The sequence below is a fragment of the Asparagus officinalis genome, chromosome 7 (genome assembly GCF_001876935.1).
Source record: "Asparagus officinalis chromosome 7, Aspof.V1, whole genome shotgun sequence".
In the NCBI taxonomy this organism is placed as follows: Eukaryota; Viridiplantae; Streptophyta; class Magnoliopsida; order Asparagales; family Asparagaceae; genus Asparagus; species Asparagus officinalis.
This window is the reverse complement of record NC_033800.1, coordinates 100386221-100404470: the sequence shown is the minus strand read 5'-3', so window position 1 is coordinate 100404470 and position 18250 is coordinate 100386221. Positions and strand designations below refer to the sequence as shown.

Here is an 18250-nt window from a genome sequence, read left to right as displayed (position 1 = left end):
CAATTGACTTTTGACGTGACCGTTCAGGTCCAGTTATAACAGCCGTCAAGCTGTTAAGAGGGCACGGGATTCTAGGAAGTGAATCCCAACCATCTCCAAAACGCGAAGCTCACAGTCGCGTTCAAATTTCACAAGTGCAAGGCTCTAGCTAACGTCACGAAGGCTCGAACCTCGCGTTTCAAATATCAAACGCTAAGGTCACCCCAGCGTTGCAATTCTTCTAAACGAAGAACATGCACTTGTAAGCTCACTTAACAGAGTGTTAATCAAGACCTCTGTATTTCTTCAGCAGAATTCAAATTCTCATTGGGTTAATACTGCACCCCAAAATCCACTTATCAATTCTCAAGAATAGAATAATAAGTCTCCAAATCATTACCAATTTATTAGCTCTCCTCAGCAGAGCAATAAATAACTTGTTTTCAGTGGAGTAACAAACTTCCCCAAAATCCTACTCAAATCACGAGTATCACAATTCATCGCTCCGATGATAAAACACACAGCAGTTCTCCCCTGTGAGACGCTATAATATTCTTTCCCCACAAATGTCACGTTAAAATTACACCTCTGACAAAATCAACTTATCGATTCTCGTCAATAGAACGATAAGTCCTCAAAATTGCCCTGATCGCAATATTTCTTCTGTCACGTTAAAAACTACACCTCTGACAAAATCAACTTATCGATTCTCGTCAATAGAACGATAAGTCCTCAAAATTGCCCTGATCGCAATATTTCCTCTGTCACGTTAAAATTACACCTCTGACAAAATCAACTTATCGATTCTCGTCAATAGAACGATAAGTCCTCAAAATTGCCCTGATCGCAATATTTCTTCTGTCACGTTAAAAACTACACCTCTGACAAAATCAACTTATCGATTCTCGTCAATAGAACGATAAGTCCTCAAAATTGCCCTGATCGCAATATTTCCTCTGTCACGTTAAAATTACACCTCTGACAAAATCAACTTATCGATTCTCGTCAATAGAACGATAAGTCCTCAAAATTGCCCTGATCGCAATATTTCTTCTGTCACGTTAAAAACTACACCTCTGACAAAATCAACTTATCGATTCTCGTCAATAGAACGATAAGTCCTCAAAATTGCCCCGATCGCAATATCTCTCTTGCTAAGTTAAAACTACACCTCTAGCATTTATAGACTTCTTTCAGTGTTTAAAGCAAAACATAACACAGGAAGAATTCTACCATTCAACCCCATTGTGGGAAGAAATAAACGACTCCACTGGGGAGTCTATTGGAGGAGTACAGATAGATCACAATCAACAACGGCGAAATCATCTAGCCCGATCAAACGGAGTGAGCAATCAATCCACCAAATTTTAGGATCCAAAGTATTCTGAAAATTCGTCCCAGCCAACCGCGAACTTTCGAAAACTTTGGAGGGGGTTCTGTAGACTGTCTAAAAATCACAATAGATAGCTTAACCGCGAACTTTCGAAAACTTTGGAGGGGGTTCTGTAGACTGTCTAAAAATCACAATAGATAGCTTATCCAAACAAGCTCCGACAATGGAGGTCACAATCAGACGACTTCCCAATCACTGCATCCGCAACTCCACAATCGCCACAAACACGACCTCACTTCTGAGATGATTGATCTTGAGGGCTGCGACAACATAACTAATATTATACTAATAACTATTAGAGATGCTGATGAGTAGTGGGATGATTTCATAAATAAAAGGTTGGACTTAGTTGGTGAGTTGTTTGGTAGAGAGCTGTGGGCAAATATTCATCTTCAAAACACTATGGATGTTGATTCCCGTCTAGCTCCTACAACGAAAGCTACCATCAAATAGCTTTCGGGTCGGTGAACGAAAGTTGCGAATGGAGGGCTTTTCACATAGATCGAGAGGAGTTACAATTCAACGACTCTTCCGACAACGGATGAAAACTCTATTCAGCAGTCTTCGCAATCTACAGTGAAAGTTACAATCTGACGACTTTCACACTCCACAACAGCTAAAGCCAGGATTACTGAACAACGGTCCTTGCAATGCAACACAGAAGAAGCTACAAGTCAAAAAGCTCCTTCTGAAACGCGGATGTCACCCCCGCGTTACAATTCTAGAAATGCAGGCGACCCCCGCGTTTCCAAGTCACCCTCGCGTTCGTAGGGGTCCAACCAACGCCGACCCCCGCGTTTCCAAGCCACAATCCAAACGCGGGCGACCCNTCGCCAAGCCACAATCCAAACGTGAGTGACCCTCGCGTTCGTAGGGGTCCAACCAACAATGACCCCCGCGTTTACAAGTAGGCAACAAGCCAAAACGCGAGCGACCCTCGCGTTCAATGGTGTTCAGCTAACACACAACCTCGCGTCTCAATCCTAAGAAGCGAAGTTGGGTTCTGAACGCCAGATTGGGCGTTTGACTTGTTCGAACATGAGTCGAACGGTTCCAAAACCATTTATCCCACGTTCTGAGGGGTTTTCACCCACGTAGGAGCGGATATAGGGGTCAGTTACAACCTCTTATCCCCCTATAAAAGCTCAACATACCCAACGAAGTAAAGGGTTGGATTTCGGAGAATCTAAACAGCACAGGTTGGAGATTTTCCAATTATCAAAAGGCTGGCGGCTGGTTCTTGGAAAACAGAAGATTTAGCAAGGATCAAAACCACTCGGGTTTGGAGATTTGGCAGCAGCGAAATCCTTAAAGATAGGATTTTTGAATCAATCTCAGAAGATCAAATCTGAGGGGATTCGTCAGCAACAGAATGACAGCTTGATCATTAACCGAATTTTCGGTTCCAACAACTCTACTCACAGAGTTCAAACTCGTTCAGAGTTCTTAAAAACTCATTCAGAGTTAAACACAAAACTTTCCACAGAAGTTCATTGTTCCCACGAGAGAGAGACAGTCGGATCGTCAACGGAGAGCAAATTCAACGCGAGCAATTGAAGGAGGCATTCCATCGCTACCGAGAAGAACCCAGTTTTAAACAAAGGGGAAAACCAAATTCGTTTTTCCTCTCTTTTGTGATCAAGTTGTAATCGAGATCAAAGGAATCAAAGTCAAATTTTCTTTATTCTCTTCTTTGCAATATTCCCTACAAACAAGGATGCAACTGTACTAGAGACGATACGGGTGTCATATCTATAATCTCACTAGCAACATTCTCTGACTACTTTGCTGTAAAACCCCGTAAATTTAAATATTTTATGATAAATAATAATAAATATGTTATATGGTAAAAAATAACTTATTTTGATGTTTGATTATGATAAAAATTGATTTAATATCAATTCAATGTATATTTATGAATATATGAGTGCAAATGCACAAAACATGCACGAAGAGAAATTTGGGAAAAATGACCAGTTTAACGGTTTCTATATTTTACGCACTGATACAATTAGACTCTAGAAAAATGTTAAAAACTAAAGTTGTAAGTATCTTCAATAGCTTTCTAACAAATCTTAGATCACCTCATTCTGAGGTCGGATGAGAAGGTTATAGCCAATATACCAAACCCCAGTTTGAGCATGGCCCAGGATCCTGCGCAGTCGACCGCTGTGGCTGAGGCGGTCGACCGCTGGGCGAACCTATTTCTGCTAGGTTTGTTTCGGGTTAGGTTTTATTTATACCAAACCCAGTTATTACCCTAAGTATATATATTCATTTTAAAGCTCTTTTAACCCTTTTTCACGTGAGATTAACACCAACAACCTTCCTCCTCAAACTCTAACCCTAATTGTGAGTTTTGGGAGAGATCTCGGAGTGTTTGTCGAAGGAAAGGTGAGGAATTGTGATGTTTGGTGTCGAGAGATCTTTTGTTGTTCGTTTCAGAGGCATGTTCACGAGCAAAGGCAAGATCACTTGCACCCAAACCCATTCCTATAGTTAAATAACTAGTTTAGATGTTTAATTTGTGTTTACATGTCTAAATCTTAACCTGAAGTGTTAATATAGTTAAATAACTAGTTTAGATGTTTAATTTGTGTTTACATGTCTAAATCTTAACCTGAAGTGTTAAAAGACTAGATTTTTGATGTTAGATGTTTACATGTCTAAATCTTAACCTGAAGTGTTAAAAGACTAGATTTTTGATGTTAGACTGTAAACAAATATTAGATCTACATGTTTTTCTTACTGTTTATAATAGAAGCATGATCATGATCATTAAGGTTGATTTTAAATTCATTTTTATCTTGTTAATCATGTTTTAAAGATGTTTAAACCCTAGAATTATGTTTTAACGAGTTTACATGTTGATTAGAGATGCTTAAAACCCTAGGTTTGGGCAAACAAGATTTGAAAAGATGGATAAATAATTGTTAAATCAGTTTCAAGTTTAATGCAAGTATATTTATGCTAATTTTGTCGATAACTAAGGTTCTTGTGAAAATTTTGCTTATTTAGGATGTTAAGCTTGATTAGATTAAATCAAGAGTTTAATAAATCATGGGATGTTTTTCTAATATGTAGAAATCAAGTTTTAATCTTGTCATATGATTTATAATGACAAAATACATGTTTTTGATGAGTTATAAGTTCTGCAAGTTCAAAGCCTGAGAACCAGTTTTGGTTTTATCCCGTCGACCGCGCACTTAGCGGCAGTCGACCGCCGACCTTCTCGTGCATGTTTGCGCCTGAACGTTGGCCGATCGACCGCGTGCTTAGCACTGATCGACCGTTGGGCGATCTAGATTATTCTCTGAGTGTTGTTTGCACCGTTTTGTTTGCGTTCGCGGAGTTCGAGTCGCACGATGTTACACGTGCAGTCATAGGCACATATGAATAGAGTCGTAGCACACATATGAGAAACCCAAAAGGGAATTTTGACAAGTATTGTTTATTTGGACACGCACACCGAGATATGTGCATGCAAACTTAGTTTATGTTGTTTTACATTATTGAGATAGTTGATACAAGTTGAGTTGGTGAAAGGGAAGTAATATATGATAAAGTATTGCTCATGGTTATGGATGATCAGTATGGGTGTTTATCCCATAATGATAGATTCACTTATACCACACTAGGGGTATTTGGTTATTTTTCCTGTAACGAGACCTCAGTTGTACCAAATACTCAAAGATGGTCAGTGTATGTTTTTTGGGTTGGGCTGATATGCCTATTCACCATTATACGATCATCTGAAAATATATCCAAAAATAGGAAGATAAAACCTATTATCGTTTGATGAATGAGCATTTCGAAAATAGAGAGATAAAATCTATTTGCCGTAAGGACGATTGATTAAGGAGGTTGTATCCGATATTCGCATAGTATTATGCGAGCCTTACAAAAGTATCATTATTTTGTGTACCCGAAATAGGGAATAGAACCTATTGTCACAGAACGATTGAGTATGGAGGATTGTATCCGTTGTCCACATAGTATTATGCGAGCCTTACAAAAGTATCACTATTGTTCGTAGAGATGCATACATATATATATGCTACAGTTATAGTTTTGATCCCATATTAGATTGCCCATGAGTAGGGTACATCTTTTGATATATGGCACCAACTACTCAAGGTTAGTTCGAGATGTGATAATGGTACTATACAGATAAGGTTTGGAGTATTGTCTTTTGAGTATTGTTTTCATTCATAGAGTTGGAATTGGTGTTTAGGGATTCATAATTTGAGACATATGGTATATATATGAGGGTTTTCTTGTTTGAATTATTTTACTCGACGTACCAGTCTCGTGTTGTGGGTTTCTAATTATTGATTTTATTTAGATTATTTATCTCTAGTTCGGTGTTAATGTTTAGGTGCCTACAATTTGAGGCATATGGTATATACATGAGGGTATACTTGTTTGGATTATTTCGCTCAACATACTACGTCTCGTCTTGTAGGTATCTAAATATTAACTCTATTAGATACGAAAAAAATGATATAGGTAGACTATGCTTAATAGATAGAGTCTCCACTTCATCTAGTAGCCCTTCACTTGGGGGCGGATGGTGGTGATCTTAATATAACGCTCTGATGCTCTTATTATTATTCTTTTTGTTTAAATTGTCTCTTTCAGGCATATCGGAGTTTCAGAGAGCCGCAGGATGACGGAGTTCTAGCATAGTTGTCGTCGCACAGTCTTATCAGCTGAAACTCCACTGTATAGTTATGTTCATTATTCAGACTTTAGAGTTGTATTCATTTTGTAGAGGCTGAGTGCCTTAGTGAGATTTCATTTGACTTATTGTGTTGAGATTTATTTCAGACTCAGGGATATTTTTATTCTATTTTAGTTGGGCTCATTTATTGATATACTTCTTCTATGCATATCTAATTTTGTACTACTTCCATTATTTATCTGTCTTATACCTTCACCTATTTATTGATTCCACTAGAGAGATAGTGACTATGATGGTAAAATATGTTATAGCATGGTGTATGGTGCTCGGTAGGTTTGACAATCCGGATTTCACCTTGGACTGCAACCTTGTGTGAACTCTGGGGCGTCACAGTTGGTATCAGAGCTCTAGTTCAATCATTCTTAGGATCATTCATATATCAAATGTTGGAGCTACGATAGATTTTCTTAGGATTCATGTATAGAGTCAGCTAAGAAATCCTAGAATGAGTGAGGACGATATATGTGTATATCTCAAAATTTTTGAATTTTTTTGACAACTATTGTATGTTGATTTAAAGTATTTGTGTGAATACTATATATTATAAATACGTATTGTGATACGTTATGTATATATATGTTTGTGATCTCACTTACTGTGACTTATATAAGCTCTCCTCTTGATATTATAAACGTCAAGATGAGTATGTGGTTGAGATAAAACTCGTACCTAGAGAACTGGACAAGCAAAGCCCGAGCCACAGTAGGCTCCACAGTGCCTGGTTGACTTCATGGCGTCGTTAGTAGTAAGATTTCGTAACACTCGAGGAGCAAGAAGTGTATCCGTTTCCGCCAGCCGTACGACTTTCTAGAGTTCCACCACAAATTGTACCAGTCGTACCTATTGAAGAGGCAATACCAATGATTTCATCATTACCACAACCAACTATTGATAGAGCCGCATAACACAAGGCTTGGCTCTGAAAGAATAAGAAAGATATCAGCCACTAAGAGCACCCTAGTTTTAGGGCACACTGATTTTTTTGTGCAGCCTATAACTGGAAGAAATATGTAAAAAAAATTCTTAACGTCGACTCAGTACCAAACCAAAGGTTAAAAATATTCAGCATAGAGAACATCACCGAGGAATAGTAGCAAAGGATAGCTACGACTTTAGATTTTTACTGGAGTAGCGAATATTACTTGTTTGGGAGAATTTTATTTACTTCTTCGACAAGCAGTTAGAGCTAGTTCGATAAAGCAAGGAGATATGCCTGTAGTTAATTATGAAATCAAGACCAACATGATTCGAGAGCACCATAGCAGCGTAGGATTCGGGATACATGTTACAATTCTAACAAGATAGGACATAGGACAAAGGATTGTCACAGTACACCAGCATGAGACCAACATGATAATGGTCAGGATCAACAATCTCAGGGCTACGGTTACAACCAGCATCAGAGGATAGATGTACTACCTGTTATTCTGAGAATTTGGGGGCTAATAGGCCATAAATACGCTATTCAGAGTGTTCATCAGGGTAAGATTGACCCATACGTTCCACTGCCAATAACACAGCAGTCGCCAACCACCGACAGGGTTTATGTAGTCGTACCACGTGATCATAGTGCAAGTGAAGCTTTCATAGTAAATTCTTTTCTAGCTCAAATCTTGTTTGATTCAGGAGCTTTACATTCTTTCATATCTCATGCCTTCATGAATAGGCTTCAGTTAGTTACACAGACCTTAGATGTTTCGTGATCTGTTTCTACTCCTCAAGGGGAGGTGTCCCTATTAGAGAGTATATGTAAGAGATGCGTCATCGGTCTTGATGAGTTTGAGTTAATATTTGACCTAGTCATTTTGTGGACATCGAATTTCTACTTCATTCTTGGTATGGAATGGTTATTATCCTACAATATCAGTATCGACTGTTTTGCTAAAATAGTACGCTTGTGAACATTCGTTAGGATTGTATAGATAGTAGCAACCTCATAGGGTAACCATAATGCGGTGTTATTTCTGGCATGCATCGAGGAGGTGATGATATGGGATCGGGGTGCAGATTTGAGCGAGACCAGAGTTGTCACAGAGTATCCGGATGTCTTTTAGGACATACCTAGATTTTTTCCAGTGAGAGAGGTTGTTTTCCTGTATCGAGTTGCAGCAGGTACCATACCGATATTTCGAGCACCCTATCATATGGTAGCCGCTGTTATGAGGGAGCTACAAGCTCAGCTAAATGAGTTGTTAACTCAGGGTTTTATTTGTCAAAGTCATTTTCATAGGAGCATCGGTCCTCTTCGTAGAGAAGAAGGACGGTACCATGCAATTATGTATAGATTATTGTGAGTTGAACAAGGTCACTTCCCGGATCAGGTATCCACTATCGAGGATTTATGACTTGTTCAACTAGCTGCGGGGAGCATAGTATTTCTCGAAGATTGATCTTCGTTCTAATTATTTCCAGTTACGAGTGCGGTAAATGGATATTCCTAAAACCGTCTTTTCGGACTCGATATGAGTCTTTTGAGTTTCTTGTCATGTCATTTGGACTGACCAATGCACCCGTGGTATTCATGGATTTGATGAACCGGGTTTTTCGTCCATGTTAGGACTAGTTCGTGGTCGTTTTATCGACGACATTCTTATCCTTTCGAGATTGTAGGCAGAACACGAGCATCATCTGCTATTGGCATTTGCGGGCATTGTTGATAGTCAAGATTGGAGGTATCAGTGATATACTGAGTTCAGCAAATACGAGTTTTGGCTATCAGAGGTCAGATTTTTAGTCCACATCATTAGCAAGGAGGGCATATCAGTGGATCCAGACAATATTAAAGTTGTACTTGATTAGGAGCCGCTAAGAACCATTACGGAGATTCGTAGTTTTGGTAGGGTATGAGAAAAAGTTTATTCAAGACTTTTTTCAAAGATCGTGATACTACTTACACGCCTTATGAAGAATGGTGTATAGTTTGCTTTGGGTAGGAGGTGCCAGGAAGCCTTTGAGACTATTAAGGCTAGATAGACTACAGTAATAATTTTGATTTTTCTGAGCAGTGATATGATATTTGTCGTTTACATGGACACATCATTAGCAGGACTAGGAGGAGTTTTGATGCAGATCCGTAGGGTATGGCTTATATTTTGTGATGGTTGAGGCGCATCATACCAGATATATAATGCATGCAGGCACAAGAAAAATGTACAAAGATATAAAGAGACACTTCTGGAGGAGCTTTCAGGATTTGTTCAGTAGCCAGTTGTGATATTCTAGTGTTTTCCACCTGTAGACGGATGGACAAACGGAGCGAGTAAAACCAAGTGTCGGAAAACACGTAGTGTACATGTATTATAGATTTGCACGATAGCTGAGAGGATCATATCCCATTGATTGAGTTTGCTTATAATATCATTTATCATATACTGTTAGCATGGCACTATATGAGGCATAGTACGAGAGGCCTTGTAGATCGCCTATTTGTTGGGTAGAATCACATGACAGTTTATTGCTTAGACAGGAGCCTGTGAGGCGGACTACAAGGAAGGTAGCAGATATTCGGGAATGCATTCTTGCAGCTCATAGTCATCGAAAGAGTTATGCAGACCAGAGACGGTAACCGTTAGATTTCTAGATTAGGGACTATGTCTTATTGAAAATATCGCTGATGAGTTCAGTGACTCGGTAGACGGGGAAAGTTTACCCCAAGGTATATTGGTCTGTTCATGAGAGTTGAACATTTTGGAGCCATTTGTATCGGATAGATCTTCTAGCATCAATTTTGAGTATACATGATATTTTTCATTTTTTGATGATTAAGAAACAATTGCGTGATGAGGAGTAGCAGAGCGTGATTGATGCACCAGAATTTGAGTTTCAGATAGATTTAACTACCATGGAGATCACATGTTGTATTCTTGCTAGAAAGGATGAGAGGCTTAGAAAGAAAGTAATACCTTAAGTTAAAGTTCAATAGAAAGGATGAGAGGCTTAGAAAGAAAGTAATACCTTAAGTTAAAGTTCAATAGAGATGGAAAAGAGCTGAGAAGACTTCTTAGGAATGCGATGAGAATGTGCGTCCCGACTACCTGCAACTGTTTGAGTGGGTAAATTGATTTGGTTATAGCTTATTGATGTTTATGATTTTTGATTTTCTACATGGTCATATTTATATTTAACGCTAGAATAGGGGTATTAACACTTAGCTCCTAATTATTCAGAATATATGGTATATATATGGGGGTTCCTTCTTTGGATTTTTTGTCTGATGTACTAGTTCTGTTTAGTTAGGGGTTAAGTGTGAGTATTCACACTTTAGATTGTTAAGCATAGATATTGCTAGTGATTCATATCTAGGGATTAATGATATAAGATATGTACAGGAGGGTTTCCTTGTCTAGATTATCCCCTCTTAGTACTTTTCTCGTATTATTAATTCCTAATATACGATTACGAAATTTCGAGGGCGAAATTCTTTTAAGGGGGAAAAATGTAAAACCCCGTAAATTTGAATATTTTATGATAAATAATAATAAATATGTTATATGGTGAAAAATAACATATATTGATGTTTAATTATGATAAGAATTGATTTGAGATTAATTCAATATATATTTGTGAATATATGAGTGCAAATGCACAAAACATGCACGAAAAGAAATCTGAGAAAAATAACTAGTTAAGTGTTTCTATGTTTTATGTACTGATATATTTAGAATCTGGAAAAATATAAAAGACCAACATTGTAGGTCTCTTCAATATCTTTCTAACAAATCTTAGATCACCTCATTCCGAGGTCGGATGAGAAAGTTATAGTCAATATACCAAACCCTAGTCTGAGCACGGCCCAGGAGCCTGCGTAGTCGACTGTTGTGGTCGAGGCGGTCGATCGCTAGGCGAACCTATTTCTGCCAGGTTTATTTCGGGTTGGGTTTTGTTTATACTAATCACAGTTATGACCCTAAGTATATATACGTTTTAAAGCTCTTTTAACCCTTTTTCATGTGAGATTAACACAAACAACCTTCCTCCTCAAACCCTACCCTAATTGTGAGTTTTGGGATAGATCTCGGGGGTGTTTGTCGAAGGAAAGGTGAGAAATTGTGACGTTTGGCATCAAGAGATCTTTTTATGTTCGTTTCAGAGGCGTGTTCACGTGTAAAGGTAAGATCACTTGCACCCAAACCCATCCCCATAGTTAAATAACTAGTTTAGATGTTTAATTTGTGTTTACATGTCTAAATCTTAACCAGAAATGTTAAAAGACTAGATTTTTGATGTTAGACTGTAAACAAATGTTAGATCTACATGTTTTTCTTACTGTTTATAATATAAGCGTGATCATTATAATTAGGGTTGCTTTTAAATTCGTTTTTATCTTATTAATCATGTTTTAATGATGTTTAAACCCTAGAATTATGTTTTAACGAGTTCACATGTTGATTAGATATACTTAAAACCCTAGGTTTGGGGCAAACAAGATCTGAAAATGTGGATAAATAATTGTTATATCTGTATCATGTTTCATGCAAGTATATTTATGCTAATTTTGTCGATAACTAAGATTCTTGTGAAAATTTTACTTATTTGGGATGTTAAGCTTGATTAGATTAAATCAAGAGTTTGAGAAATCATGGGATATTTTTCTAATATGTAGAAATTAAGTTTTAATCTTGTCATATGATTTATAATGACAAAATACATGTTTTTGATGAGTTATAAGTTCTGCAAGTTCAAAGACTGAGAACCAGTTTTGGTCCTGTCCCGTCGACCGTGCACTTAGCAGTGGTCGAACGCCGACCTTTTCGTGCATGTTTGCACACGAACGTTGGCTGGTCAACCGCGGGCTTAGCGGCGATCGACCACTCGGCGATCCAGTTTATTCTTTGAGTGTTGTTTGCGTTCGCGGAGTTCGAGCCGCATGATGTTACACGTGCAGTCATGGGCACGTATGAATAGTGTCATAGCATACATATGAGAAACCCAAAAGGGGATTTTGATAAGTATTGTTCATATTGACACGCACAACAAGATATGTGCACGTACACTTAGTTTATGTTGTTTTGACTCACATTATTGAGATAGTTGATACAAGTTGAGTTGGTGCACGTACACTTAGTTTATGTTGTTTTGACTCACATTATTGAGATAGTTGATACAAGTTGAGTTGGTGAAAGTGAATTAATATATGATAAATGTTTTGACTCACATTATTGAGATAGTTGATACAAGTTGAGTTGGTGAAAGTGAATTAATATATGATAAACTATTGCTCATGGTTATGGATGCTCAGTGTAGGTGTTTATCTCGTAATGAGAGATTCGGTTGTACCACACTAGGGGTATTTGGTTGTTTTTCCCGTAACGAAACCTCGATTGAACCAAATACTCGATCGGTGTATGTTTTTCGGGTTGGGCTGATATGCTTATTCACCGTTGTACGATCATCTGGAAGTATATCCGAAAATAGGGAGATAAAACCTATTACCATTGGACGAATGAGCATTCTAGAAATAGAGAGATAAAATCTATTTGCCGTAAGGAAGATTGAGTAAGGAGGTTGTATCCGATATCCGCATAGTAATATGCGAACCTTACAAAAATATTGTTATTTTGTGTACCCGGAATAGGGAATAAAACCTATTGTTACAGAGCGATTGAGTAAGGAGGATTGTATCTATTGTCCGCATAGTATTGTGCGAGCATTACAAAAGTATTGCTATTGTTCGTAGAGATGCATACATATATATGCTACATTTATAGTTTTGCTCCCATATTAGATTGCCCATGAGTAGGGTACATCTTTTGATATATGGTATACATGATATGACCATGGTGATTATGAGTTGTGTGTTTTTTCTCTTATTATTCCACCGACTACTCAAAGGTAGTTTGAGATGTGATAATGGTACTATACAGATAAGGTTTTGAGTATTTTTGTTTGAGTACTGTTTTTATTCATAGAGTTAGAATTGGTGTTTAAGGATTCATAATTTAAGACATTTGGTTTATATATTAGGGTTTCCTTGTTTAGATTATTTTGCTCGATGTACCAGTCTCGTATTGTGGGTTTCTAATTATTAATTTTATTTAGATTGTTTATCTCTAGTTCAGTGTTAATGTTTAGGTGCCTACAATTTGAGGCATATGGTATATACATGAGGGTTTTCTTGTTTGGGTTATTTAACTCAACGTACTACATCTCGTTTTGTAGGTGTCTAAATATTAACTCCATTAGATATAGAGAAAATAATATAGGTAGACTATGCTTAATAGATAAAGCCTCCACTTCATCTAGCAGCCTTTCCCCTGGGGGTGGTTGGAGGTAATCTTGCTATAATGCTCTGACGCTCTTGTTGTTATTCTTTTTGTTTAAATTGTCTCTTTCTGGTATATCAGAGTTTCGAAGAGCCGCAGGATGACGGAGTTCTAGCATAGTCGTCGTCGCACAGTCTTAACAGCTGAAGCTCCACTGTATAGTTATGTTCATTTTTTACACTTTAGAGTTGTATTCATTTTGCAGAGGCTGAGTGCCTTAGTGATATTTTATTTGACTCATTGTGTTGAGATTTATTTCAGACTCAGAGATATTTTTATTCTATTTCAGTTAGGCTGATTTATTGATATACTTCTTCTGTGCATATCTGATTTTATACTACTTCCATTATTTGCATGTCTTGTACCTTCACCTATTTGTTGATTCCACTATAGAGATAGTGATTGTGATGGTGAATTATGTCGTAGCATGGTGTATGGTGCTTGGCAGGTTTGACAATCCGGATTTTACCTTGGATTGCAGCCTTTGTGTGAACTCTGGGGCATCACATCTGCACTCCCAAGATCTGCAATAGTCTGATCCTCCTAAAAAAACACATCTGCTCGTCTAATAATTTTCTCTCTTTTCTAGATCCCATAGTTTGTAGCCGAACTCATCTTCTCCATAACCAAGAAAGATGCAAGGAACCTATCATAAAGCTTCTGTCTCTTTTCCTTCGGAATGTGTGCAAACACCTTGCAACCAAACACCTTCAGATGAGAATAGGAAATATATTTTTCAGACCAAACTCTCTTTAGAATATCAAAACCCAAATGAACTAAAGGAGACCTATTGATTATGTAGCATGCAGTACGAACAGCTTCAGCCCAGAAGCTCTTACGTAACTTCGTCATCTTCAACATGCATTTGACTTTCTCCACAATAGTCCTATTGTACCTCTCTGCAACTCCATTATGCTGTGATAAGTCGGGCTCTATCCTCTGATGCTAAATATCATGCTTGGAGCAATAATCTCTAAACTCAATGAAAGTGTACTCTTCTCCATTATCGGTGTGCAAACACTTCAACTTCTTTCCTATCTGCCTCTCCACCATGGCATGAAACTACTGGAAGACTGAAAACACTTGGTCCTTTATCCTCAATAAGAAGACCCACATCCTCCGTGATGCATCATCAATAAATGTGACAAAATACTTATTGCCACCCAATGACTCCACCTCAATAGGACCACAAACATCAGAATAAATCAAATCCAAGATATTATCTTTTCTTTTAGAAGGCTTACTAAAAGAAACTCTATGTTGTTTGCCAAACAAACAATAATCACAAGGGATGAGTGACGAATCTTTGGGAAAGGGAATGAGAGACTTCTTTGTTAATATCTGCAACCCCTTCTCGCTCATGTGCCCGAGCCTCCTATGGCATAAACTGAGAGTGTCACTGTCTTGAGCCACGCTCAAAGAATCATATGAAACATTACTTGAGTCTTATATAAATTATAACATATACTTCCTCTAGCCACCACAAGAGAGCCATTGGTGATTTTAATTTTCCTCCACCAAATTGAATTTCATATCCCATTCAGTCCAAAGTAAGACCCGAAATCAAGTTGAGCTGCAAATTGAGAACATGTCACACATTCTTCAAGATCAATGTGCATCCGATATCTTTCTGTGAGTGTATATCACCCAGTCCCATAATTTTGTAGTAGCTGGTATTGCCCATCTTCACATTGCCGAGGTCACTTGCTTTATACGACATGAAAAGGTCTTGATTGGAGGTAGCATGACATGTAGCTCCTGTATCCACTATCCACTTAGAATTTTAACTTGTAACATACATACCAGTCTTCTTTCCTGCAAATGAGAATAACATTGGTATCAGACAAAGTAGTTATAGTGTCACTGTCAGTTTTTTTCTTCTCATCTTTCTTTTCATCTTTGTTCCTAGCTTGCTCTTTCTTTAATGCCCAACAATTCTTCTTAATATGACATGGCTTCCCACAATAAAAACAACCTCTCCCTTTAGATTTTGATCTACCATTGGATGTGCCACGACCTTTGGACTGGTCATTGTACCTACTCCTGCCCCTGTTCTTCATGACAAGTTCCAGTGAGTTATCTGTGCTGGTAGACTTCCTCCGAGTCTCCTCATTGAATAAACTACTAGTAACTATACTCATCGATAACACACCATCTGGAGTTGTATTGCTGACTATCACAAGCAGTGTCTCCCAATTATCTGGTAAAGAACCTAATAGTAATAAAGCATGTAGCTCATCATCGATAGTCATCTTCATGGTAACTAACTGATTAATCAAACTCTTGAACTCATTCAAGTGCCCTGCTATGTTTCTTCATTCTTTGAATTTCAAGTTCACCAACTATCTTATAATAAGAGCCTTGTTTCCCGCGGTCTTTTGCTCATAGAGATCCTCAAGCTTCTTCCAAAGAGACTTCACATTAGTCTCACACGATACATGATAAAACACACTAACCTTGATCCACATCCGAATATAACTGAACACCTTCCTGTGTTATTTCTCACATTGTTTATCAATCATCTTTTCTGGCTTGGCTTCATTTTCCTCAATAGGATCATGTAAATCTTTACAATATAGAATATCTTCCATCTTGGACTTCCATACTTGCCAATTAGAACTATCCAATTTCATCATTGTGCCAAAACTCTCCATCTTTTCTATCCCAAAGCACGCTTTGAACCAGAACTCTGATACCACTTGTTAAGGATTTTATGGATATTAATCTGCAGAATTAAACACTAAACAATTAATGGCACCGATGAAAATATCACAAACAAGCAAACACCAAGATTTAACGTGGTTCGGTAAATCATGCCTACGTTCATGGGCAATCCATAAAGAAATATTTTATTATGAATCTAGAGTACAATCCCTCCAAGTTCCACCTGAACTTGAGAATTAAATCACAAGAGAAAGATACAGTGTTACCTCTAGGGCATCAAAACTTTAAAACCCATCTCACTGAAAATCTCCAACACTCGTGTAGAAACCAACATTGTACCCTCGACATCGTCGTCATTCTGAAGACAACGGTTTTTGAATCGCTGTAATCGGACAACCGAGCTATCCATAATTTAAACTTTTCTCTCTCTCTTTCTCTCTTCCTCTCTTCCCCCTCTTTTCTTCTCTCGGGTTACTATTCATGATTTACTGTAGCACCAAAAAATTTACCGGTTTCTCATGAATAGAATTCCTTTATAAAGAAATTCTATTTTGAGGCCCTCCATATCTATTCCTATAACAACTAGATCATCTAATTCCTCTTCTAAATAGAATTTTAATTCATGTGGACCTCATGTGGGCCTTATCTTGGGCTGGACCCATAACGGCTTTCTTGTCCTTATTCATCTTTTTACAACTTCTATATTCAAATGGCAGCAATCTTCTGATAGATCATATGTATCCATTAGCGAGTTGGAATGGTTTCAAGAAACTCTTGATAATGGGAAATTCACAACCGGCAGGTTTTCAAGAACTGTGAACACTAGTACAAAACAACATATGGATGTATTCAGTCTTCAATTCATACTTAACATAACATAATATTTGAACGTTCAAAACTTTAACACAATTATCGTAATTTCCAAAACTCCACTATAGTTTTCATTTTGTCTAATTAACTGGACATGAAACATTTTTCCTAGAAGAGTGCACTTATTACCCATCTGACTCCATATTATCAAACTACAAGCTGGAAAATATCCGATATCTGATTCAGGACATTAGCTATCAATCACTTGCCCTTTCAATGTAGAACAGAAAGTAATAAGTAATGCATATACTAATTGCAAGTTTATTTATCCCCATTATCAAGTGTAAATCTAAGGTAGGTTGCGATCAACCAGGTGCTGGAAGGATACATAGAGATCATTGTCATTATTCAGACATACCTTATTCTTTCTTTCTTTCTTTTTCTGAAAGTATGACACTAGTACAAAACAGGTATAGTAAACATATTTTCATCCAACTTGATGTAAAGTTTTAGTATTCATTCTAGTATTTTAATCATTGTTTCTCATGTGGCAGATGATCCTCAATTTTGTTAAATCTAGAAAGAAAAAACATACTTCTGGGAAAAAAAATTAAGAAATTCAGGTGTAGTAAACATATTTTCATCAAGAAGACTTACGCAATACTCCTTAGTGCTGTTGTCCGGGTATGTATACTCTCCGGTGTTATCTACTGATGGCGAGTGGGTACCCAAATATAGTTTCAACATTATAGGTGTGCCACCATCCTCAATGATTTGACCTTTCTGCAATTCACCAAAAATATGTTGTATAATCGATCAAATCAATAAGAATTATATAATATGGATTTTAAATACCTTTATGAAGCAAATTTGAGCAGGGAGGAGTTGTATGTCAAGATAAATCTCCTGAATCTGATAAGGTTTCATGGGTTAGGAATGATTTGAATAGTAAAATACTTGTTGATATTCCTACAACTTCTAGGGAATCTGTAGAACTTAACAATTCTGTAAAGTGAAAAAGTAACCATTATAAAAATACATGTTGTTTAAAATTTATATCTTCCAATTTATAAATATGCCTATTTCGCATATATCTTATATGAATTGTAAAATTCTTTATAGGGCTTGACGAATATGTCTGGAGTTCCATCACAGAGAAGATCACGTAGACTTATACATCACGGAGACCTGCATCCAAGCGAGAGAGCGTAGGAGAGAACTTAAATCTGCTCATGTATCGACATCCGTGCCTAGCATTGGAGAGTTTACTCCAGTTAGAGGTAACTATTTAATTTTCTTTTGATTTTATTTTAACATGATACCTAATCTTTATCCCTTACTTATATCTCATTATTTTGTATTTTTAATATCACAATTGTGCTACTCCTGTTATTTAAT

At 37.3% G+C, this 18250-nt stretch overlaps 1 long non-coding RNA gene across 4 annotated transcripts in view; it reads right to left on the bottom strand.

Annotated features, from left to right (window-relative positions):
* The window catches only part of LOC109850195, a 50901-nt gene that overhangs the window by 23831 nt on the left and 8820 nt on the right, over nt 1-18250 (bottom strand). For 2 of the 4 annotated variants that reach the window (XR_002249379.1, XR_002249378.1), the window contains exons 2-3: nt 17708-17764; nt 17510-17635 (exon numbers count right to left, since the gene is read on the bottom strand). This is a non-coding gene — a long non-coding RNA (uncharacterized LOC109850195). Of the gene's footprint in view, nt 1-6785; nt 7036-17509; nt 17636-17707; nt 17765-18250 lie in introns of those variants that run through there. The other 2 variants (XR_002249377.1, XR_002249380.1) reach the window with 2 other exon arrangements.